Raw genomic sequence first — 26,188 nt, 5'->3', positions numbered from 1 at the left:
TGTTCGTGTAGTCAGCCATTCCAAAATAATGTTCTTTTGTTATTGTATTTTTAAATAACGTTCTTCTGTTTTTGGGTTTTTTATATTTATCAATGAACGATTATTATGACTGATAAAAAGGAGATAATGTGAAGGATAAAGGAAATTTATAAGTCTATACGAAACACAGTATCGCAAACTAAAATCAAAGCCTTACTTAGACAGCTCAGATACATTATTGGGTAAATTCTTGGCACTAAATTTATCAGTACAATTATCAATTCTCTCTCTCTCTCTCTCTCTCTCTCTCTCTCTCTCTCTCTCTCTCTCTCTCTCTCTCTCTCTCTCTCGTTGCTTACCCCATCAATTCTGTATGTAACTCATTTCTTTAGCGAATCGAAAAAGAGTATAAGAATAACTTTTACGACAATAGCTATTTTATTTTCTCTTTACCCATTCTGTGGTTTTCCAAACTCCTTAAGGTCAAAACGTGCTGGAAATACCTTTGGCTACCTGCATAATACATTTACTGTGAGGAAAAATTCTTTTGGCTCAGTGAACTGAACTAAATTCAACTTACATGGAACAACACGAAAAAAGATTTATACTTTGTCATTGTACAATGTCAAAACTGATAGGTGATATTCTTTTTTGACAATGGCAGTATATTTCCTGCCTCGCCTATTTTGGCTCTCTATTTCCCTTTTTCTCTCTAACCACTGGATGGACCATTCCGTTACATATTACTTTTACAAGGCAATCTTTAAAACAGAATTGGATATAAATGCGCACATAGGCATACAAATGCACACAAACATACAAGCGCACACGATCACACACACGCACATTATATATATAAGCATTTACACACACATATATATCTATTATATATATATAGGAGTCTCGATGGCTCGGTCGGTAGAGCAGCAGACTCGGAATTCATAAGAAGTCTGTGTCGCGGGTTCAAATCCGCAGCCGGCCGGTCAGAGGGCGGACACTTTGCCATCCGTAAAGACACCCTGGGATTATGTATGTAATCAACGGATAGGTTTGCTGAAAGCAAATGGGCGTTACAGACTAATACACACACAAACAAAGCCACTCCAACATCATCTAAAAACATAACAGACGCCTTACACGTCTCGAACTGTTGGCCTAAACCGCTCACGTCTCCTCGCTGCTAGGGGAAAGGGAGCTGGGGATTTGGCACGATACATATACACATGTGCTACCGGGGTCTAAGCGATGTCAGGCAGGGCAGCCGATCGAGGCTACGGCCCACCCCAATGCCAAATCAAAGTCCTTCAAAAGAAGGCATTGTGCTTACCCCATATGAAAAATGGGAAAAAGCACGTTAAACGAAGAAGATATAAAAGAAGGCATTGTGCTTACCCCATATGAAAAATGGGAAAAAGCATGTTAAACGAAGAAGATATATATATATATATATATATATATATATATATATATATATATATATATATATATATATATATATATATATATATATATACACACACATATATACTCGTATAATATATACATACATACATACACACACACACACATATATATATATATATATATATATATATATATATATATATATATATATATAGCTACAATTAACTACTCTATCCCATAAAACCTTTGGAGGCATTTCCTGAAAACGCAGTGGGAAATGACTGAAGATATCCTGCTGCTTAGACGGGTTTCGAAATGATGATGATTTGAACTCGAAGTTGAAAGAAAGGTGTAAAGCTATTTCATATGCTCATGTATATAAGCACTATTATTATTATTATTATTATTATTATTATTATTATTATTATTATTATTATTAACATCAAAATGCAACAAACCTGACGCAAAGTTCGATATTATTATTATTATTATTATTATTATTATTATTATTATTATCATCATTATTATTACTGGTAAATCAAAATTATAATTGTATCATAAAATGCAGCGAGCAATAAAAAACTAGTTAGTGTTACAAATATGAAAACAGAGCGTTTTGGGAAGACCGTCACTATAGACTTCACTACGCATCTAGATTAATGCTTTCAGATTAGAGCTTTGTCATCAGATGGGGTAGGGTGCCGATTCTGATCACACGAGCACAAAACATTTCCCACCAGACAAATGATTCAGTCATGTGAACCAGATGAGATTGAAAAAAGGAAGGGTGTCAAAACCACCCTCCCATCAACATAGGATTAATATAAATGATTTGGGTATTCAAAGAAAATACTCTGGAATGATCGACAATTGGAATCTTTCTATAGAAAATCGGATGCCACGAATGAAAAATAAAGTCAGGGATATAAATCGAAAGGATAGCTCGAGGGTCTCCCCATTCAACCTTATAGACGAGGGATTGACGCATATGAGGGTCATTTTTGTCACGAAAACTAAAATGAATCCACATTTCGTATAGGTCACCACAAAGGAATTTCAAATGGAAAAAGAAACGAGGCATATAAATGAGATCATTAATATGGGAACGGGGCAGGACAGATGGCCTTCTCAAAAAACTGTTCGTAATTCGTAAGCAGTGAGTCTTGGTTTATCAAAAATTGTCTGTGAAGGCATTTTTAAACGAAAATCTTTCTCTAGTCTTCTTCAAGATTTTGTCGACTTAAGAACAAGCCCTTAAGAAGAATATTTGTCAAATGGCAAGATAAAATGAGGAATTTTGTCATTAGGGAAGTTAATAAAGTTCCAAATAGAAATGAGAAAATAAAGGAGCAAATATGGAGGTGGCTTGAACATATTCTTCGCACAACCCCTAGGAGCATGTTGCGTGAGGGTATCACCTGGGCTGCTCCTGTGAGCAATGGACGAGCCGGAGGATTCAAATCTACTTGGAAGAGAACTATGAGACGGGAAGCTGAGGGGAGAATAGTGAAAGTTAAAGCACACGCAATATAAGGGCGGCCGAATTTTACAGAGTCCCTTTGGCTTGCATGAAGTTGTCGGCGATGATGATGGATAACAGTCATGGAATGAAGTGTTTATATATTAATTTAGTCTGTTCTTTACCGGCTTTTGGGAGATTGAAATTAAGGATATTCGCAAACATAAATAAATTGGATGATAGTGCACACCCTCTTTCTATCACAGTAACTGAACCTTAACTCACTTCCTTCATTACCATTAAATTATAATCAACTATATTATTAGTTCAAATGCCATTCTCATCAAATATACGAAAGTGCTTACAAAATCGTGCGAGCATGAGACCGATATGAGTTTCGTATCAACAACGTTTTTGATCCTTTAAGTTGTTCCTATCAAAGTTTTCGAACTCTGTGATCTTGTGCTCTCCTTTCCCCGAAACATATTTGAAAATTAATCCATAAAGAATTAGAGCAAATCTGATGCTGTCGTGTAAGAAGGTGAGTTCAACAGGATCGATCTAACTTTGAGTTCTTCCAATATAATAATCATAGGTCTTACGTTATTTCCACTTTATTTATTGTTGATAAAATTCAGTAATAATTAACTATACGGCAACAATGTTAAGTATTGTGACTTTCCTGGTCATTCAACGACACCACAGAGATAATAAGGAAATATGTAACTTACTAAATTCACAGTGGAACCGATGAATTTGGCAGATATTTGCATGTATGAGCGGGAAAAGTCCCATGGTGAATATATAAAACAAGCGCGTGAACACAAACAAACCCAAACATACACACACACACACACACACACACATATATATATATATATATATATATATATATATATATATATATATGTATATATATATATATATATATATATATATATATATATATATATATATATATATATATATATATATATATATATGTATGTATATATATATATATATAAATTTTATATAATATACCGCTATATATATATCGGTTTAGAAAGTCAGTCTATCGTTGTTCCTAGACCAGGCAACGCACGGTTCGAATCCTGTTGGTGACGGAGCATTGACAAGTGTTTGTAATGTCCCGCTGCCCGGTTTGGGTGTAAGTTATTGCTCAAGGTATAGTTGAACTGATGTTGAACGAATTTTGTCCCTTGATAGTTTTTATACAACTGGATGTTGAACAAAATTATATATTATATACAAATACAATATATATATATATATATATATATATATATATATATATATATATATATATATATATATATATATATATATATATATATGTCAAATGCTAATGGAACATGCCGTCTGCAACTTTTCCTCCCAACCTAAAGGCAGAAGCCTTCAAGGGCCGAACAAAAACTTTTACTATGTTGCTCAGTTTATTCATTCCAAAGCCGGCAGCTGTTTCCATCATTAACTTTCGGGTTCCTCAGGCCTACACTAAATCTACAACGAACCACACTGCAATATATATATATATGTAATATATATATGCCAAAAACTGATTGAAAAACAAGGCTCTAGAATGAGAATGTAACAAGAAGTTCACAGCTCAAAGAACTGAAAATAAATAATTTTGATGGGTTAGGTTGTTTCTTCAGCCGTAACAACCTGACAATCAACCTTATGATGAGAAACAATGTCATCCCAAAGAGATTTAAGAAAATTAGGGTCCGCGTTGTTCGTTTGCATGTTTGAATTCGGAGGACGCATTGTCTCCCTTTGGGGATCCTAGGAATCTGGGACCAGCCTAGTTTGCATATTTAAATTCGGAGGATACATGAAAGCTTCTCAGTGTAAACTGCGCTAAACGCAGAAGAAACAGAATGCTGTTTTTTTTGTCTTGATTTAAAATGGAGAGAATGCTTTTTTCGCTTGGGGCTTCGTCATTTCTGATACCGGTTCTCAATATAATTTTTAACTGCACAGATATAGTTAAAATAGACCCTGAACTCATTTTTCATACTTGACACTTTTCATGATCTATTATCAAAAAGTAAAAGGCATTTGACTTCAACGAATTTTTCAGAATAACCGCCTAATTTTACCCTTTACTGCTGGAGCAAAAGTGTAGACGTAAAATGGAAAATGGCTCATATCTAGTAGGAAAGTGTTTCTTCGGGAGACACGATTTCTCTTTATTTTTGCACTTTCCTTATTTTTCTCAGCTTTTCTGTCCAAGCATTTATTTTTCTTTACTAATTTTATTTTCTCTTGCTTCCCCGATGGGATTTAGAGCTCAAGAGTTTTTTTTTTTTCTAAAATATGTGAAGGTCTTTCATCCCAGTTTCATGTGTTATATAAATTCCGCAATGCAACAATGTCACAGACTTTCGTAACCCCGACTTACGCCACAAAGGATACTTTAAATGAGAATTTTTCGCATTTCTTATTGTGCCCTTTTTAGTCATTCATAAACTTCATATCTGTGTTTTACTGTATCCCTATTCCTAATTGAAATTCTTAACGGGTATGATTATTATCTGTAAAACAATTTTCAAAGTCAATCTACTTAATATGTACAGAATAAATTTTGGTTATTATGCGTCCAATTACAACGAACAAGCAAAGACAGAATAGTTGTGCGAGTTTCATGTTTCAATAACTTTTCACGAGAAGCTCTACATCTCTCTATCGTTAAATTTAAACATTCATCACTGAATATGAATCTTTATCTTACCACCAACGAACAGCTTTTAAACGACTATCACTTCATGCCACACAACGCGCTCTGTGCACCCCCTACTGTAACCAGAGCATTCCACCCGTCTTCTCATAACAGCTCTCCCCTTTTCCCCATAAACAATATAATTCTTTGGATAATGCTTTTATCCTCCCGGATTTCCTCTCCCACAGTTCCCCACTTTTTCATATTTAGGGTCAGAGGTCTCATTTTTTCCCTCTGTGGTTAGAATTAATCTCACTCCGGGAGAAAATGCGGTGGAGATGGTGATAATTCCGTCCGGAGATAGGTGGTATTCATTTGTTTTTGTTAAAAAGTGTGGAGATGTGTGGAAGTTGTTCTTTGCTGGTAAAAGACTTTCTGCTCTCTGCTAGGTATCTTACTGAAGACAGCTTGCAGCTGTCCCCTAGCAGATCTTAGGTATATGAATATGTTACGGAGAAAATTAAACACGATTTCGAAGACATGTGATTTAACAGTTACCTTCAAGTTGTAAATGGTCTTTTAGCACATAAGTGAATATCATGAAAAAAATTAACGCCAAACGTCATATGAATCACTTAACCATCATATTCGTCTCCTCGTCAGGTATACAAGCCACTGTTCTTATAGCATCATCATCTAATTTCATCCAAAACACTTACTGATAATTCCAACAAAAAACTCACTAAAAAGGAAACTTACTGCGACATTATCTACAAACTTTTATTAATTATGTTTCTTTATATTGTGGTGACCAAGTGAGCTGCGGTCCTATCTCTTTCTGGCATCCAGATCAATTTCTCTCCCGCCCTTCCTCTCTCTCTCTCTCTCTCTCTCTCTCTTTCTCTCTCCCTCACTCTCTCATCCGCCTTAGTCTCAATTGCCCCAACAGCTACAGGAGATGGATGATCTTGTCTGGCATGGAAGAAAGAATTAATCAAGAGGCCGAATGAACAGGGCTTGGACGGAAACAGGAGCAAATCAAGTTTAAAGAAAGAGAAAGCAACATCAAGTCATGAAACAAATACATTACTGATAAAAATTCAGATGAAAGCCTTGATCTCGATTGTTATTATTATTAAAACAGTTTAACCAGACCAATGAGATGATTAACAGCTCTCATAGGGCTGGCCTGAAGGATTAAAATGTAATGGAGTATCAGATCTAAGCCATAGGCTAAGCACTGGGACTAAATGATGAATGAATAGTGAAATTTAAAAAAATTAATAAGCAAAAAGGCATATGCTTCCGCACTAGAACACATGCATACATTAAATACATATACCCAACACATGCATACATTAAATACATATACCCAAGTTTCCATCTGCACAATAAAATAAATAAATAAATAAAACTGAGTAATGATAGAAATCAGTATAACTTAACATTTTTAAAAATTCGGATTTTTTTTTTTTTAGTTGCCGGTGGGCTTTTGTATTTTCAAAAATAACTTTTTATACTTTATCAATTCATTTACATTTCCTCATGAATATTAAAACTGAGGCAATTGAAAATGTTGCAGACTGATAAAATTTTGCCAATCGATCCACTTCCAAAAGTTGATAACCGATGTTGGTTATATTTTGGACATTCGCATAATTATGTTTTACTGTTATTATCACTTTGCATTCTGAGCATTCAGGAGCTGGTTCATGTGGGCTGGTCATTAAGTGTCCATGTGTCAGACGAATATGGCGATTAATATTCATCATTTGCGGTTTTGGGTTTCCAAAAGAAAATTTTGCGTAACGGAAGATTCTTGTGATGACAAATGGTTAATTTACATTCGAGTTAAAGTGGGAAAAGAATCAAAGTGGATACTTTCGCTACATAAAGAATATTTAATTCCCTAGAATGAACGGTTTTTATGTTGTCAGTTAGGTATTATTATTACTATATTATGAAAATTCATTTACAACCTGGTAACATTCTTGTGAAGCTCTTTCATGGAATGAATTATAAGTCAACAAACGTTTGTATCACAACTGTCGAGGTAAATACCGATTTGCTTTCACAACATCTGAGGTCGCAAAGAATATATTTTTCATATCAGGCTTCTCAATTAAAAAAGTTCCCTTATTCCTGCATATAAACGGTGTTATTTAAAAGATAAAACTACTTTTAAAAAACGAGCAAAGGGAAGACTCTTAAAAAAATTCCAAATTCAATGTTTGATCAAATATAATACGCCACTGGCATTAAAAGTTACCTTCTTTCCATGGATCTTTGAAAGGCGATAATTGTCCTCATCAGACTTTGGGAGGACTTCCGAAGTTATTCCAGCTGCGGCAGTCAGCTGAATTCACCAGCCACTAGACCTAGGAATTAAATTAGAGGAGCAGAAATGGAAAAGAAAATGTAGTGTCTCCAAGACTTTATTGAATTTTACTCTGACAAGTCCTCCCGAGCATTGGGTAGTAAAACGTTCTCCTTTTTATAAATTCAATTGATGCAGGAGACTGAACAAATATGCTTGGCAAAGTTGGTTTTGAATGAACCCAGAAGATATGGCATCCACATATACGCCATACACAACTCTGCTTACATTCATCGAAAAGGAAACTTGAAATTTACTTATCAATGGTAATATTGGCGTATGTAACTTGCCTTACTAGTTTGAGAAATTACATCGATAAAAGAAAAAGTTGTTAACTGTCATGTCTCCTCTTCCATCTCTAGCAAAATCAATCTCAGTTATATGGAAAAAGGACGAATCATTTGCTTTTGAATGACTGCAAGAGGGCTCAAAACATTATCCGATTTTATTGACGTAACTGAAGATTGATTTTGCTTGAGATGGAGGAGAAGACATATGGCAGTTAACAACTTTTTCTTTTATCAGTGTAACAAGGTAAAAATATTAGTTCCTTAATTTTTTTTTTTTTTTCAAACCCTAGTTTCAGGTTACTCACACCGGTATTACCACTTACATGTCAATTACAAGTTTCGTTTTAAGACTGCGTAAGCAGAGAAGTATCAATGGTGTATACACAGATGCCATATCTTTTGAGTTCACTCATATCAACCTTTACAAAGCATAACAAAGCATATTTGTTTAGTCTCCTACGTCAATTGAATTTATAGAAAGAAGGACGTTTTACTACCCAGTGCTCGGGAAGACTTGGCAGACTAAATTTCAATAAAGTCTTGTAGACGTTACATTTTCTTATCCATTTCTACTTCTCTAATTCTTAAGTCTACCAAATTCTTAAAGTAAGTTATTTGCCTTATAGAAAAATATGATGCCATAAAATTCAGTCTTGCTCTGTCAGTAGATGTAAAAGTAATAACGATTGAGGATGACACTTAATATATCTGAAAGTGTTTTGGGCCAATTCAAGACAGAAATCTAATCAAGAGAGGACCAATGCGGACTGTCAATTTAATAACAGCTTTTGGGGTCAGCAAATCACAATGAAATCTGGGCTACGACGAAAAACAACTTTTAGGCCGTAACAAGCGGGAAGAGAAGCGACCAAAATACTCCTATTTTCAGTGGGCACGAAGGAAGAAAACAGCCCGGTTTCTTGAAGCGCGGAGAAATGGATCGCGGATAATATCATTTTAGGGGGTTCGTCTTCCATTTATTTCTAATGACCTTCTCTCTCTCTCTCTCCTCTCCCATTTCTCTGTCTTTCTATTTCCCACTAAGTGCAATCGGTAGCACGCTAGCTTTACTGTCAAGTGGACCCGGATTCGGATCTACGGGTGAGGACAGCAAAGTCTGAGCATTTATTGAGAGACTCGGTATGTTTCTATTGACTTTGGTGAATATTACATGCTTGGTAGTCAGTAAATAATACAGATAAAAGTAATTATCAAGAATATACCAAATAGCATAATTACGAAAGGGAGTTTCTCGATTAAGTATTCTTCAACTTGAATTTAGTGAGAATGTTCACAGACTTTCTCTAATCGTGTTTAACAGTGAAGAGAAGTTTAAGTAGCACCGAACAAGCAGGATACAGGCAAACGCATGAGAGAATTCAGTTTACAGAGAAATATATACTCACCTCGTAATACAAATACATGCATGATAAAATTAGGGTGAAAACTTTCATCTTCAGAAGAGGAAATAGTTTGACGAGTATCCAAGCTGGGCAATTTTCCGAGTGGGGTAATGGTGCTGAATACTTGAAAAGAAAATGAAACGTGAAGCACAATCATTCCCTTTCATTTTGAAACTGCAGATGAACTTATTCTTTCCCGGACGACTTATTTTAAATTCTTAATCGGGGCATCAAACAATCTCGTATAAACAAAGCTCCGTTGAAAACAAGTTTTCGAATCCAGCACTATGCCTTTGTTTTTATCTAAATTAATGGAACTTTGAGGTGTATGAAGTCTGTGGTCATAAGTGGACTTTAACTGCTTTCAAATTAATGAATCAGTTATTCAAAGATTATCCCTTCAGATGTGATTACATGAAAGATGCTTGGCTTTAGTGGACAGCTTTAGCGGACGATCTGCTTTCATATAACATTATGTTCCGACATGTAACCTAAGATATTTATTTTTATAGATATATCAGTACCTGTCTCATATAAATACCCCGCCATTAAAAAAAACTACTGAATCAAATCCCATTCCAGACACAACAACTAATGACTAACACATACAAACACACACACACAAATACACGCACTCCATTGGAAACAACACAAACACATTCATTGTTTCTGCATGAGAATGGCTTGCAGTGGAGTGATTAATATGACTACATGTTGCAGTCAAATCTGATATTCAGTAACGAGATCATACGATTGCAAATGCTGATCTTTCCCATTCATCTTCCATGAACTTTGTCATTAATTGGGCTTCAAATGAATTGCTTTGATAAAACATTTGGTGAAACCGTAGCTCACTCCAGCCAAACAAGTCCCGTTTCATCACTGGGATATGAAATAACTGCGTCGAGTGAAATCCGACTAAACAGCGAGCAACTATAGGAATGGAATTCGCCCGATTAGCACCATTACATCGTTAATCGTTCCCACTTTATGAACAAAAGATTACATACGCTTTTTTTCTATTTTGGTTTCTGTTTTAGTGGTATGGACAAAAGTTAGCAATCCTACAGTAAGTACCAAAGACTACTAATTCCTATATCAGCATAGCAGTAGGCAATTTACCATAAAAAAAAAAATCATGTACGGAATTCACGCTTTCAGTGTTGAGCTCAGTATCTGTATATTTTGACCGTATTTGAACTGGTTTGAATTCATTTCACAGTCCGCGAACATCATAACAAATGAGTCTGTTTTATCTTCCTGCGCGCTTTATCTGCCAGGAACACAGGCTGTAATGTTTCATCATACGGCCAGGAGATTAAGCCTCAGCAATAGAGTGAAATTTATGGAATAAAATCACCCCTGAATGTGTTAGTAAATACCGTCGTTCATTTTTCCTATCCTCTTTATGTCTAGTATTTTGTCATGACGCAATTTGAATCAACATTTGAAGTCCTCCCCATTTGTATAAGAATTCTTCTTGCCTACACACCACTTCCCCTGAGAAGGGGTGGCTTCGAGGAAACACAAGACAACAGTCACTGCAACACACGTCCTGTAACTTCTGAGTCAAGGAGGAGTATTCTTTGTAAATATCTTCACTAAGTCTCATGGGCAACCTTAGTTAACTATTTTAAAAACAACTGATTTCCTCGAAAGCAGTTTTTATAACCTAAGATAAAACATTAAATAAAAAAAATGACAAAACCTACTGCAATCCATACTGTGCCAAAAAGGAATATGTTTGCAACGTTTCCTTTTTTCATAAAATGAGACTCTAAGGGGAAAAATGATTAGGACTTCTTCAGAAAGAGCTGCCTGTCGTAAACGTGAAGCTGATTCTGAAAAGTCCCTGCACCATCGGGTCCTTATTCAAATATAGACATTCAGGCAGCTGTTTACAGCCAAAGTCGTTTATAAATATACAGGCTCCAGACGTAAAAAGGCGACTTACGTTGGATGAAGATTACCAAAAGATTGGTAAGAGTATATAGACGCCCATAGAACCGGGAGCACATTGTCCAAACCAGAACAATAGAACATTAGAAATCATTCGAAAATGTGCGAAAGATAAGTAGAAAAAGATTTTCGAATACTAAGCAAACACAAAAAAAAAAGAACTAATTACTTTAAAATAATTTATAACATACAAAGTTCCATCGTTAAACACCAAAGCGTCTTCTATTCAACTATTCATTGCTTGTTGGTCCAATTTGTGTTATCCTTTCCTTTTCCCTCGTTTCAGAAGCTGTATTTCAATTAACGTGTGGGTTAGGTGCCATGGTGTCTTATTACTTCAAATGAGTTATTATTTTGTTATAATTAGTGTCTTACTTCGTGCGTTTAAGTGAAATATTTATATACTCAATGTACACATTTTTCAGTCTTAAAAATACAACGATGAACTTGTGATACATTGGTCTTAGTAAATTAGTAATAAACTGAAAATTTTATAGTGCCGTTCACTGAAATGACTATGTGTATACACACACACATACATACATATATATATATATATATATATATATATATATATATATATATATATATATATATATATATATATAGCTGAGAGGGTATACAGGTGGCTGCTATCAGGGCAAACAGGACCAAGGGCAGAGGAAGACGTCCATAATAACGGCATAACTTTATTTGTGCTTACGTTTTCAAGACATCTGTCTCATTATCAAAGCTGGAATAAGTAAAATATAAATATAAAATCAGACTCATACTTAAAATTACAATCAAAATATAAAAAAAGTTATACAAAAGAAAGACAAAATTAAGAAGACCGTTACCGTTTTGTACGGAGTATTGTGACATAAACAAAGAATTCCAGGCCAAGGAGTAAACTCACGTCAGGTACAGAGTTGTTGAGGTAGTTTGGTTGTTCAATCTTGGTACTAGTAGTTTAATAAAAAGAGATTCAAAGATAGGAAGCGAAGAAAACTTTGTATTTTAAAATTTTATAATCAATTTCTGTTTTACATCTTTTGGCGTGTTCAGAAATTGATTATAGATCTTGAATCTCTTTTATTAAACTACTAGTACCACCTCAACAACTCTGACTGACGACCCCGGCCTGAATTCTTTGTTTATGTCACTGATTTTATACGTACAAACGGTAACGGTCTTCTTAATTTTGTCTTTCACATTTTTTATATTTTGATTGTAATATGAGTCTGATTTTATATTTATATTTTACTTATTCAGCTTTGATAATATATATATACAAATATGGACGTCTTCCTATATATATATATATATATATATATATATATATATATATATATATATATATATATATATATATATATACATACATATTATAGACCTATATGTATATATATAAAATATAAATATATATATATATATATATATATATATATATATATATATATTATATATATATATACAGTATATATATATATTATAGACCTATATGTATAATATATATATATATATATATATATATATATATATATATATATATATATATATATATATATATATATATATATTCTCATATATTTTCATTCGTCCCTTTTAGCCTGCTAGATACGGGGATCGAAATTAACAAACAAATTCGCTTCTCAGTTAAATTCTAGGCTTAGTTTGGCGGCAGGAAGGAAGAAATTGTTCAGATTTGAACTCATGTAGGACTAAAAGTCTGAAGCTCCCAGGTCACCCGATCTGGGGTAGAACAATATCACGCCTTCACCCCGCCCCCCCTCATGTGATTTGTGGGGTCAGGTAGCCATTAGTGAACAGGGACGAATCCAGGTTGTAGGTAGGTTATGATCCTAACTCTCAAGTCCTTAACTGTAAGACCTATTTTTCCCTACAACCTTTTGCTGGCTGTGTGACTTCTTGCAGATGACCAATGCCCTGGGATTTGGAGCAAAACAACAAGGGAACGCCTGAGTCCTGAACACCACCGGATTCTGTACCCAGCCACCAACGTGTCGAGTGGCATCCCTACGTCTTCCTTCCACTGGCGTAGACTAACCGACTCTGGAGGCCGAGACCTGCACATGCTCAGAGCTCAAGCACCTAAAGGTATCAGGTACGTCCGGAGCATTAAGTCCCATGCCAGTTATTGTTTCTATCCGTGAATTTCTCTCTATTATTTTCCCAATTTCCAACTTTTTCATTCTCCTAAACAAAAGCCCCCTTTGTCAAAGCAAAACCTACCAACAAAGCAGACCATGATTTGCCCCATGACTTGTCCTAAGCTCCAATTTAAGCCAATTCAGTGATCAGAATTACATTATTCCCACCATAGTGTTAACCAAGGGCTAATTAAATTTAATTTATCAATTCCTCCATGGGGCAGACTTAAAGTTTCATACGAGAGAAACTCCTTGATTTGGAATGCTAACCTGGGCTTCTCTTCCAGGAATCCTGTTACTCTGCATCCCATGCGGTCGACCCAGCCTTGTGAATCAATTAAACTTAGAAGTACTGCCATTTCTGATAAGCCAGAGAGTTTGATACGCAGCCCCGGGGGTACTACCCAGTTCCCTTCCCATTGTGCAAAAGCGCCAGACCCTTGTAACTCATTCAATCAGCATTAACCACTTACTATTTCCAAGACACACTATTCACGGTCAAATAGTGTTTCACATTTTATTTGATTGCCTGCTGGATCATCAGTTTTCAGATTAATTTCACGATTGCTTCATTAGTAAATAAATTCACCTTAACGTAACTAGTGACTCATTTCCCATGGCGACCTTCCAATCCCTAACTTAACTGCTGATAACTAAGGTAAGTCACACTTAGTTCCCATCCATTTTATTACATTCTGGGTGCTTTCAGTTGGCAGTCAAAGGCAGTCCATAAAAAACCCTTACATTCTTCCAACCTACCCAGAGAAGGTAACCTGAGTGATCTCTGCCCAAGCAGGCTAACATCTCACACCCTAGACATTTTGTAATACTAACCCTGTTCATAACCTAACCAAAAAGACTATCCAATACTCAAGCTGGTACACCCCATGGTCACTTACCATAATTAACCATTCAGGTTGCTCATGTTCAAATTTATTACATGTATTATTCGTAAAACATTGCATAACCCATAATTAATTGCATTTAGTTAGGTCAGTGTCATTTAGTTAGTACCAGAGCCAAAGGATAGTAGGCTATGTCACAAGCCACATTTATCATGCACTATTGCCTAGGAGTAGAGTTCCCCTGTCAACCAGAGACAGCCAGTAGAAGTCTGTAGGCACCATTGTATAGGTTAGGCTCTGCTGTAGTAAGTAAGTTAGCAACACGAGTACCCATCTTAGCAGTTAGGTAAGTCCATTAAGCTACTGCAGTGCAAAAGCACAATTCATGTAGGGACGCTAGCTGACTAGTCAGGATGAATAACTTACTTAGCCAAGACCTTCACGCCCGAAAGGGAGTGAATGCCTTTTTAAAGTGGGGAGCTCTCACATATTTTCATTTGTCCCTTTTAGCCTGCTAGATATGGGGATCGAAATTAACAAACAAATTCGCTTCTCAGTTAAATTCTAGGCTTAGTTTGGCGGCAGGAAGGAAGAAATTGCCCAGATTTGAACTTGTTTAGGACTAAAAGTCTAAGCCCCCAAGGTCACCTGATCTGGGGTAGAACATTATCACTCCTTCGCCCGGGCCCCCTCCCCCATCAAGTGATTTGTGGGGTCAAGTAGCTGTTAGTGAACAGGGATGAATCCAGGTTGTAGGCAGGCTATGATCCTAACTTTCAAGTCCTTAACTGTAAGACCTATTTTTCCCTACAACCTTTTGCTGGCTGTGTGACTTCTTGCAGATGGCCAATGCCCTGGGATTTGGAACACCACCTGATTCTGTACCCAGCCACCAACGTGTCGAGTGGCATCCCTACGTCTTCCTTCCACTGGCGTAGACTAACTGACTCTGGAGGCTGAGACCTGCACATGCTCAGAGCTCAAGCACCTAAAGGTATCAGGTATGTCTGGAGCATTAAGTCCCACGCCAGTTACTGTTTCTATCCGTGAATTTCTCTCTATTATTTTCCGAATTTCCAACTTTTTCATTCTTCTAAACAAAGCCCCCTCATTCAATCAGCATTAACCACTTGAATTAGATTTTCCAAGACACACTATTCATGGTCAAACCTGGGCTTCTCTTCCAGGAAGTGTTTAGACACTGCCATTTCATTTTATCTGATTGTAACTCATTCAATCAGTGCTGGATCATGGTCAGTGTTTCATTTTATCTGATTACCTGCTGGATCATCATTAAGATTTCATGATTGCTTCATTAGTAAATAAATTCACCTTAACGTAACTAGTGACTCATTTCCCATGGTGACCTTCCAATCCCTAACTTAATTGCTGATAATTAAGGTAAGTCACACCTAGTTCCCATCCATTTTATTATATTCTGGGTGCTTTCTGTTGGCCCTCAAAGGCAGTCCATAAAAAAACCCTTACATTCTTCCAACAGACCCCAGAATGTAATATATATATATATATATATATATATATATATATATATATATATATATATATATATATATAATATATAATATATATATATATATATATATATATATATATATATATATATATATATATACATATATATAATTATATATAATATATATAATTATATATATATATATATATATATATATATACTATATATATATATATATAATATATATATATATATATATAATATATATATATATATACATATATATACATATCGGAAGAAGAAGACCCTCTTGCAAGCAAACTTCATTGAACAGTATGGCCGCCTGGATGCAGTTTAGTTCACATTGTAGTTTCTCAATCTCTCAAATGAGATTCTTTGTAGCAGCAGGTAAAACATACAGCAGCTGTCCAAAGTTCATTGTAAGCCCACCAATATCAGGCTCTGCCTCAACGGCAATAGTGAATGCTCAGAAAAATCTAAATTTTCTATCATGACCACCTACGTTTGTTGTGCCCTCTCACACTGTTCTTGGAATACCACTTTCGATGACCTCAAACATGTTGCTCAAACCCTGGTAGATAACGGATATTCTTACCATTGGGTTGCCAGGGTGATGAGAAATTCCGTTGGCAGCTGGCATCGTCAGGAGAACTATGCACCCCACGAGAGTGAGAGTACCATTAGGCTGTTCTACAGGGCTACATGAACACCAAGTACAAGAAAGACGAGGCAGCCCTGAAGAATGTCATTGGTGCACATTTAAAACACACCGTTGAAAAAAAAAAAGAAGTCAGCCCTAACGATCTACTACAATGATTAGAAGATTGTCCAGTACCTCATGAGGAACAGCCCCGTTGCTAGCGATGATCCCATAAAGAGGAGAGGAGTGGTTTACTATATATTGTTCCCTGCAAATGGATGCTGCCATTCGTACATGGGTATGACTACAACTCGACTCTCCCAAAGGATTGCTGTTCACCTACATGAAGGGGTGTATACTATACTACATGAGGATACATGGCAGTGGCCCCCAATGCCAGCAGATCATAAGGAGAGCAAAAATATTAAGACGGCGACAGCGACCATCACCACCTCCAATATAAGGAGGCTCTCGCCATCCTCCGACTGAAACCATCACTATGCAACCCAGGAGACCCTTCTTCTCCCTTCCACTGTTAAGAGGATGGCAAGACGCACCCCTGGGATACAAATTTTTGTAAGCCTACTTACAGGTATCAATATGGCAAAGATGTACTACCACTGGTTACATTTACCTTTAGAGTATGGTAGAAAGCTCTGCTGAAATGCCAAGGTAAATAAAAGAACTTTGGCAGCACGAAGAGACGTGTGCTTGAGAATATTATAAAATCCATGTCAGAAGGTGAATGAAAACTGGGACTTTGAACAAGTACTTTCATAGTTTATTCTGCATTTTCAAGTTCACACTGAATACATAAGAAGTTGACAGAGCCTTATATACAAAAATAGAAGGGAGGGTGGTCGTGGGGTTACAGTTTGTTAATCTGCAGCATGTTCTTTAAACAAAAATGACAGGGACAAACGATCAACGGGTAATCCAGGGTGGAGATTAACATTCCTGGTGGAAGTAGCTTAAATAAACACAGTTTCTAGCAGATTCCTTTTCCGATGATTGTTGACTTTGTAGATTATTGTTGGCTCCTGGTTCATCACATGGCCTGTCTTAAGCCAAAAAGCCCCAACACAAATATGCCATTTCAAGAGGCTTATCAAGTAATGACATTGCAGACCATTTGCTTAAAACAGGCCATGCGATGAACTGGGATAAGTCAATGATAATCTACAAGGTCAATGACCATCGGAAAAGGAATCTGCTAGAAACTGTGTTTATTGATGCTACTTCCACCAGGAATGTTAATCTCCAACCTGGATAATCCCTTGATCCTTTGTCCCTGTCATTTTGTTTAAAGAACATGGTGGCCAGATTAACAAACTGTAACCCTGTGCCCCCCTCTGTTTTTGTACATAAGGTCCTGTCAACTTCTTTTGTATTCAGTCGTGAACTTGAAAATGTAGAAACAAACTACGAAAGTATGTGTTCAAAGTCCCGTTTTTTCACTGATTTTATAATATATATATATATATATATATATATATATATATATATATATATATATATTATATATATATATATATATATATATATATATATATATATATATATATATATATATATATATATATACATTATATATCATATATATATAGGCTATATATATGTATATGACATACAATGTATATATATATGTATATAAAATCCACTTAGGTAGTAAGCCGGGATGAACAATACTTATAGTTTATCCACATTTTCAAGTATATATATATATATATATATATATATATATATATATATATATATATATATATATATATGTGCTTTAAATATTTTCTATTAACACATACACACACACATGCCCACATAAACACAACTGGTGCCCTAATGCATCTCACTGAATGTGGTATCAGATTCGTTTAAGAAACTGCAAAAAAAGTTTCGTTTTGAAAACAAGTTTTAGTAAAATATAATTTTATTCCTGCCAATATCAGTGTCTTGTAAAGCAACCGACGGCTGAAAAAGTTAGCAAAATCATTGTTTTATATTCTAACGCTTTGTAACGATACTTAGAGAGAATTTTTAAATATGGCTCACCAAAAGACTTATTCGGAGTAAATGTTTTCCTGTAAGAAGGACAGAACAATAAAAATAACTGACAAATCAGCATGCATAGGTCTAGCGTTTTCTTGGCCAAGATTTTTTTTTTTTACCATTTATAGAGGACATTTTTTCCGTGCCATGTTAATTCGATGAATTTTACGGAAAAATTAATTTCATGTATCCGAGATTAAGTTGCACATTGAGTAAGGTTTAAATCATATAGTATTTTACCAAATTAGCAGCTGAGGGCATAGGTGTAGCCTAGGCTACCATACTTCACATTCTTCCTATTACCAATCGATGAGATATATAGTTTGATGAATGAACCGAATATAATGTACTGCTATATTTACTTGGAACTGAATAGAATATACAGCTATTTTTACTTGGAATTGAATAACATAAATTGTTTTCTACGGTTTGTTTACGTCGCCCTGAAATACTCTTATCTGTAGTGTGTCGTTTAGGAATTTCGTTTAGAAACCACGTTGCCTTTACGTGTCTAAAACTGAAAAATTGGTGGTACTGATAGTATCCTATAAACGTACCTACCGCAAAGAATTCATAATGATTGCCAAAATGCAACTGGTGTTCTTAAGCAGCACAGTAGCATGCTTCATAGGCGAGACTTGTTGAAACAACCAGTAAACCATAGGCCTGCCTATAAAGCTTAATTGCTGCTAGGCACAGCAATAACAAGCAAGAATTTTTTTTTACCTCATATTATGTAACATATTTAAGATGTTCTGATTTCAAACATTGAATTGCCACTGCACCGACGTGGCATAATAACATACCGAAATTTTTTGACCTGTTAACTGACAAGCGCATCGAATGCTAACATTTACTTGCCTAGCCTAACACCAAATCATGTTCAGGTTGCTTTACCTGCCTGTGAAATGTTGTTCCATTTGCTCTTCGAGAATTCTGGTGCCTATTTCTTCAGTTATAAGCTGCACAATGCACTACGGTGAAGATAGCGGACGAAAAACATCACAGAACACACTAAACACAAAGTTAATTTCCACGGACACTAACCTACTGGCTACTTGAGTACGGCCGTGAAGCAGCGCCGCTCTGCCCCTGGTGGCGTCCGTGGGAACTTGCGAGCAGCTTCATTCACCCGACAACCGCGGGAGTTGTTTAAGTGCTTAGTGTTTCCTGCGATTTTTTTTCGTTTATTAACCTCATAGCGGTATGCTGGGCAGCTTATAACTGCCGACATGGGCAGTGGAATGCTTCAAGAGTAAACTGAACCACATTCCACAGGTAAGCAAAACATATTAAATTTCATTTACCCATTATTTTGTGCTAGTCACGGAAATTTCTTGTTATCAGTAGATGAACTCTCCCTGTTAACATGTCTGAGCCTATATTTACAGGATATTGTTGTGGCATGTCAGTGCAGTGGCGACTTCAGGTCTAAAATCAGAGCATCATTATATATGCCATATAACATGAAGTGAAAATGATCTTGCACGTTATTAGTACTACGTAGATCTATAGGTCTATAGCTGTGTCAGTAACCACTAAACATGTTTGCATTGATGCCTAAGGACACCTGCTGTATTTTGTCAGTCATTAACCGTTCTGTTTAGTGGGTAGGCCTGTAGGATACTGTCTGTGTCATCAGTTTTTCAGTTTTAGACATGTAAAGGCAGCGTCAGAGTTCTTTAACAAAATGCATTTCATCAATGGCAGTTTCTCAACGAAATTCCGAAAGGTCACATTTGGTGAGAGTATTTCAGGACGCCTAAAACAAACCGAAGAAAACAACTTATGTTATTCGAGTGAAAGTAAAAATAACCGTGCTCTTTATATACGTAACGGATCCTGGCTTAATTTTCAAGTTCATCAAACGGTATGCTTCGTAGATCGGTTATGGCAAGAATTAAGTTCGGTAGCCCAGGCTACACCTGTGCCCGCAAACTACTTGGTTTAACCTTTATTCTAAGTGAAACTTAATCTTTGATGTATAAAAATAGTTTCTCTGTCTAAAAATGATCGAACCATCATACCAAGGGAAAAATAGCCTTTAAGAATGGTTACAAGGAAAAGAATCTTGGGTAAGCAAACGCTAGGCCTATGCTTATTGATTTGTCAGGTATTTTTTTTTGTTTTGCCCCTCCTATAACAATGTTATTATCCCGAATAAGTCAGAATTACTTTCAACTGGTAATCTATGTTCAGAAATTCTCTCAAAGTTCCGAAACCATAGACTAGAAAGTAATGTCTGCTAGCCTTTCCTGCCAACGGTTTGTTTGCAAGACGCTGATATTGGCGGGAAAAATCTTATTTTGCTAAGAGCGTTTCCAAAACTTTGCTTACTTATGGTAGAGTAATGATCAGTTTGCCTGATAAAAAAAACATGCTTATGATAATTAAACGAGTGAAAAATGAGAATGTGCGTAGTAGTATGAGCTGGACCAGGTGTCAACACGGCTGCCAGAGGTTATTCAAGCGATAAGGGAGACCTCACGCCATGTTACCTATTCGAGCAGATTACACCCCCAGTTTTCCTTAGGGCCATAGGGAGGTAGTGCTGTCAGTAGTGCCGTCACTGCACCTCATGTATTGCACATGAGCCATTACTACAGGTTGTCTGCAGTGTCCCTTAGGCCCTTAGCTGCATCCACTTTTTAGCCTTTGACATAACTTCCGTGCCCACTTGCCATTCTTCCATCTTGTTGTTCAACCATCCCTACCCGCTTTTATTCAGTCTTAGTGTTGAATGGCTTTCAAGTGCCCTGTGCTTGGCTGCATAGCCAAATTTCCATAAATCAAATCAACATTTCCAGATATTGTTGCCCGTCTATGCGTTCCACTTACACTCTCGAACTCTTGTTTCTACCACTCCTCGCTACCTGCGGTTAACATATTGTCATCTGTAGCCATTATTCGCCTCCATAGTCGGTTTCATTTCATCTTCCCCTCTCGGATGATGTGGCACATGATGCCCATGTGCAGCACGTGATTGGCTGAAATCAACGTTTCCGATATCATTTGTTTATTAAGATGACTATTAAACTATTTCTTCAGTAACATATTTGAATGTTTATATATACAAAGAACCGTCATACCTTTTTATACAAATCATAAACAAGCCGGTTGGTATCGATAATATAACACTACAAGCACAAGAAAGACGAGCTTGTATGAAACAGTCTGCTCAGATCAAACACAAACGAACGATGGGCTTTCAAATCTCACTGGTATAGCTCAAATTACGCGTAGACCTATGCCCACTAACCATTCAGGTCACAAGATTTCCTTATCATTCAAACTTATTCTATGTACTGTTTCATCGCATGAATATGAAAGCAACTTTTTATGACACAAAGTTATATCCGCGTCCGTAAACTGGAAAAATAACCTTTTATGATATTGAGTTCTAGAATACGAAGCATTGTTAAGCCTACGATAGGCTTATTCGTCAGATATTTGATTTTACTGGCCTTATTTTAAGCGCACTTTCATTTCATATCAGTCAAAACTACTTTCTTATTGTAACCTTTATTTATTCATTCTAAGTATCATTCCAATGCCGTACATTAAAAAAATAAGTCTATTTTAGACTTTTACGCTGTACATAGGTCATCAACCAACGAAGGATATCGGTAACTCAGTGAAATTTCAAACTTTTGCTCTGTAAGTTGCTTGATAAAATACTCCTGAACTTTCCCAATCACTGGGCTGTTACAATGATTTGAATGTTCAAGAAAAAAATATTTAAATATGCAAACATTTCCAAAAGAAAACCGCAATAGCATTGCTATGCACAAACTAAAGTTTCCCGCCTTCCAACCAGTGTTGAGGTGGTTTCTCCTTTAACTCTCCCCAGACAGCTTCATAGACAACAATATTTCATGCTATTTCGAATATCACCCCGCACATGTAATTTACAAGCAAAATATTATTGAAATGTCTTTTATTCTCACTCGCATAACCAGATGTCTTTACCTGAAATGAGATTAAACATAATTATTAAAAGCCCGTCGTTCGTTTGTGTTTGATCTAAGTAGGCTATTTGATACATGATGATCTGTCTTGTGCTAGTATTGTTATATCATCGATATAAATCGACATGTTGAGGACCTATATGGCAAAGTGTGAGGGTTCTTTGTATATATAAGTATTCAGATGTGTTGCAGAATAAAAAGTTTGCATTTTTATCAAAGTAAGCCAGCGATATCGGAATCATTGATTTCAGCCAATTAAGAGCTAGCTATGCGTATTGCCACATCTACCTAAAACGTACGTTGTGAGTGGACAGATGGAATGAAACAATCTACTGTACAGTACTCTTTGGTTGGACCATTAGTTTGTAAAAAAAAAATTACCATCTGTTCTTTTTTTTTCTGATTTCTGTCTTGACGTTTGTTTATACTGATTAATGGTTAGAGGAGACTCATATGAATCAATAAAACTTCACTCCTCATTATTTAAAGAAACTGAGTAGAATTAGGTGGAAACCAGCCGGTGAAATATTTTGGAAATAGTCTCATTCTTTCCCCCTTTGTGATAGACGTTGCAGAGGGTTACGGTTTGAACAAAATACTATTTGGACATAATACTATTAATGACAGGATATAATTGAGAACTTTTCCATCAGATGTTCATATATTTATATTTATATTAATAGGAGTAAATATCTAAGTCTTATCCCTTCATTTCACTCATTTTTTTGTAAAAAGTGCCATGGGTTTTGAATCAGTATCTGGCTTCATAATAATTTATTTATCATTAGATGTTGTTTACTGCAGGTTTTGCTGTACTGAAACAGGTGAACCTCTGTCTTGCAAAAGCGTTTGAATAAGAATAAAAGCACCTTTAGATTGAAAAAACAAGATTTTTAATGGACATTGAATACAGGTAAAGCATTTCGTTAATAAGAAAGAAATTCTTATTTTACATAATTGAGGATCAGAGGAGGTACTCAGAACATAATGAGGTTGCCAGAAAGTTCTAGATGTCATGTGTGTTTTAGCATTTGTCGAAAATAATAGTGAGACTGTGCCAAGGACTGTATGTATGTATATATACTCACATGTATGTATACATGTATATATAGTATATACCTACTGTATATAAATATATTTATGTATATATATAAAACCACAGCATACAGTATGTGTATATATATGTGTGTGAGTGTGTATGCAAATATATGTATATATATATATATATATATATATATATATATATATATATATATATATATATATAACATATACGTGTGTGTGTGCGTGCGTATATATTCGAGCATTGCTACAATGCCGTTTAGTATCACATTCAATCAACCTCGAAATAACATAACCCGCAGGGGAATTTATAATGGTAGGGAAGCGACGAGTTCTCATTAATAAATTCCCCTCCTGGGTATGTTATCCCGAGGTTGGATGAATTTGATACTAAATGGCATATGTAACTTGTGAATATTATTAATCAAGGTGTATGTGTTAAAAATTCATGTCTGTATATATATATATATATATATATATATATATATATATATATATATATATATATATATATATATATATATATATATATATATATATATATATATATATATATATATATATATATATATATATATATATATATATATATATATATATATATATATATACACAGACATGAATTTTTATCACATAATGTCAAGAGTGAACGAGATACAAATTCATGTCTTTATATACATATGTAGACATGAATTTTTATCACATACACCTTGACATTATTAATATTCATAAGCATTAAGTTACATTTGCCACGTAGTATCAAATTCATCCAACCCCGGAATAACCTACCCAGAAAGGGAATTTATTAATGATAAGTCGTCGCTTCCTTACCATTATAAATTACCCTGCGGGTTATGTTATTTCGAGGTTGATTAAATGTGATACTAAACGGCATTTGTATATATACATATATATATATATATATATATATATATATATATATATATATATATTTATATATATATATATAGACATGAATTTTGATCTCATTCACCTTGACTTTATTAATATCATATTCATCCAACCTCGCAATAACATACATGTCTGTGTGTGTGTGTGTGTGTGTGTATATATATATATATATATATATATATATATATATATATATATATATATATATATATATATATATATATATACACACACACACACACACACACACACACACACACACACACACACACACACTCACTACTCTTACCACCTCATCGGTTCTGTTGTAAAATGAAATAGTACTTTATTCATTTTACGTTGGAAGGGGCATCCTAGGATATAATACCTGGATTGAAATCATGTCTAATGTAATCGGTGGTTTAACGAGCCTTAATATACTGTATGGATGAGAGGAGTATATACATAAAATTTATTTATTTTATTAACTCTACAAAGCGTTAGACAAAATAAGGATAACTGTTACAAAGTTTAGAGTTCATAAGGCCATAACTCCTATGAAACTCTTCGAGTCTGAATCGACTAGAAACGAGAAGCAATTCAGTATCGAAAACCTGAAAATCATTAACTTCGGTAAATCTCTGGAAACATTTCCATTGAGGAGGTACTTCGTCGATAACCCATTTAAAACCAGTCAAGGTTATGGATGATTTTAAGACGCAACGGACGAAAAATGATAAAACCTTTTCTTTATTTTTAGTGTTATGTGAGTAGTTCTGATCCATGGTGCGAGCATCCAACAGACCGCCTCTCTTACCCAGCGCGAGTTAAAATCGTATTAGGGAAATTAATTTTGCCAGGTGATATTGCCCTTAAAGTACCATTCCTCCCTATCAGGAGAAAAATAAATATAAAAAGGGTTAAGAGAGAGAGATAGGTTAATGCATTCCGTCAGGGAATTATCGACTTTCGATTCTCTTTCCTTTCTGAGAACGAAGATTCCCTGTTGCAGTGGTCTTCCACAGACATATTCCCAAGGCAGACAGAGAACGAGAGAGATTTTCGAAAGTTTTATAGCGATTACGCGTTACATTTTATATTTTTTGGATCCCTATGCTTTACTTCATAGCCAAGGCATTGTTGTGATATTAAAGCATTCAATATGTGACTTTCCTAGTGAGCACCCCCGTAGGAGGATAGTGCCGTCAGTGCACCTCATGCGGTGCCCTGTAGGCAATACCTAAGGTTTTTTGCAGCGTCCCTTCGGTCCCTAGCTGCAACCCCTTTCATTCCTTTTACTGTACCTCCGTTTGCATTCTCTTGCTCCCATCATACTTTCCTCCCTCTCCTAACAATTGTTACACCTTTAAAACCTTTTTATTGTCAATTTCCGTCTCAGCTCTGAATGACCTCATAGGGTCCCAACGCATGGCCACTGGCTTAAATTCTATATTCGATTATATTCTATCCTCGTGAACGCTGAACTCCAAGAAGATTCACGAACGGGTCTACCTGAAGGGTCGGGTTCTTCGTGGTTCTAGCTTGGGTTACG

At 35.5% G+C, this 26,188-nt stretch overlaps 1 protein-coding gene and 1 long non-coding RNA gene across 2 annotated transcripts in view; one reads left to right on the top strand and one right to left on the bottom strand.

Annotated features, from left to right (window-relative positions):
• Positions 1 to 19,812, bottom strand: part of LOC136854117 (armadillo repeat-containing protein 8-like) — a 294,260-nt gene extending 274,448 nt beyond the window's left edge. Inside the window, exon 1 of the mRNA XM_067130307.1 lies at positions 19,613 to 19,812. The gene's annotated coding sequence lies outside the window, so the exon portion shown is untranslated. The remainder of the gene's footprint in view (positions 1 to 19,612) is intronic.
• Positions 19,813 to 19,831: 19 nt separating this feature from the next.
• Positions 19,832 to 26,188, top strand: part of LOC136854118 (uncharacterized) — a 409,448-nt gene continuing 403,091 nt past the window's right edge. The window contains exon 1 of the long non-coding RNA XR_010857632.1: positions 19,832 to 19,993. This is a non-coding gene — a long non-coding RNA (uncharacterized lncRNA). The remainder of the gene's footprint in view (positions 19,994 to 26,188) is intronic.

The sequence above is a fragment of the Macrobrachium rosenbergii genome, chromosome 28 (assembly GCF_040412425.1).
Source record: "Macrobrachium rosenbergii isolate ZJJX-2024 chromosome 28, ASM4041242v1, whole genome shotgun sequence".
NCBI classification, from domain to species: Eukaryota; Metazoa; Arthropoda; class Malacostraca; order Decapoda; family Palaemonidae; genus Macrobrachium; species Macrobrachium rosenbergii.
This window is presented reverse-complemented; position numbering and strand designations above follow the sequence as displayed.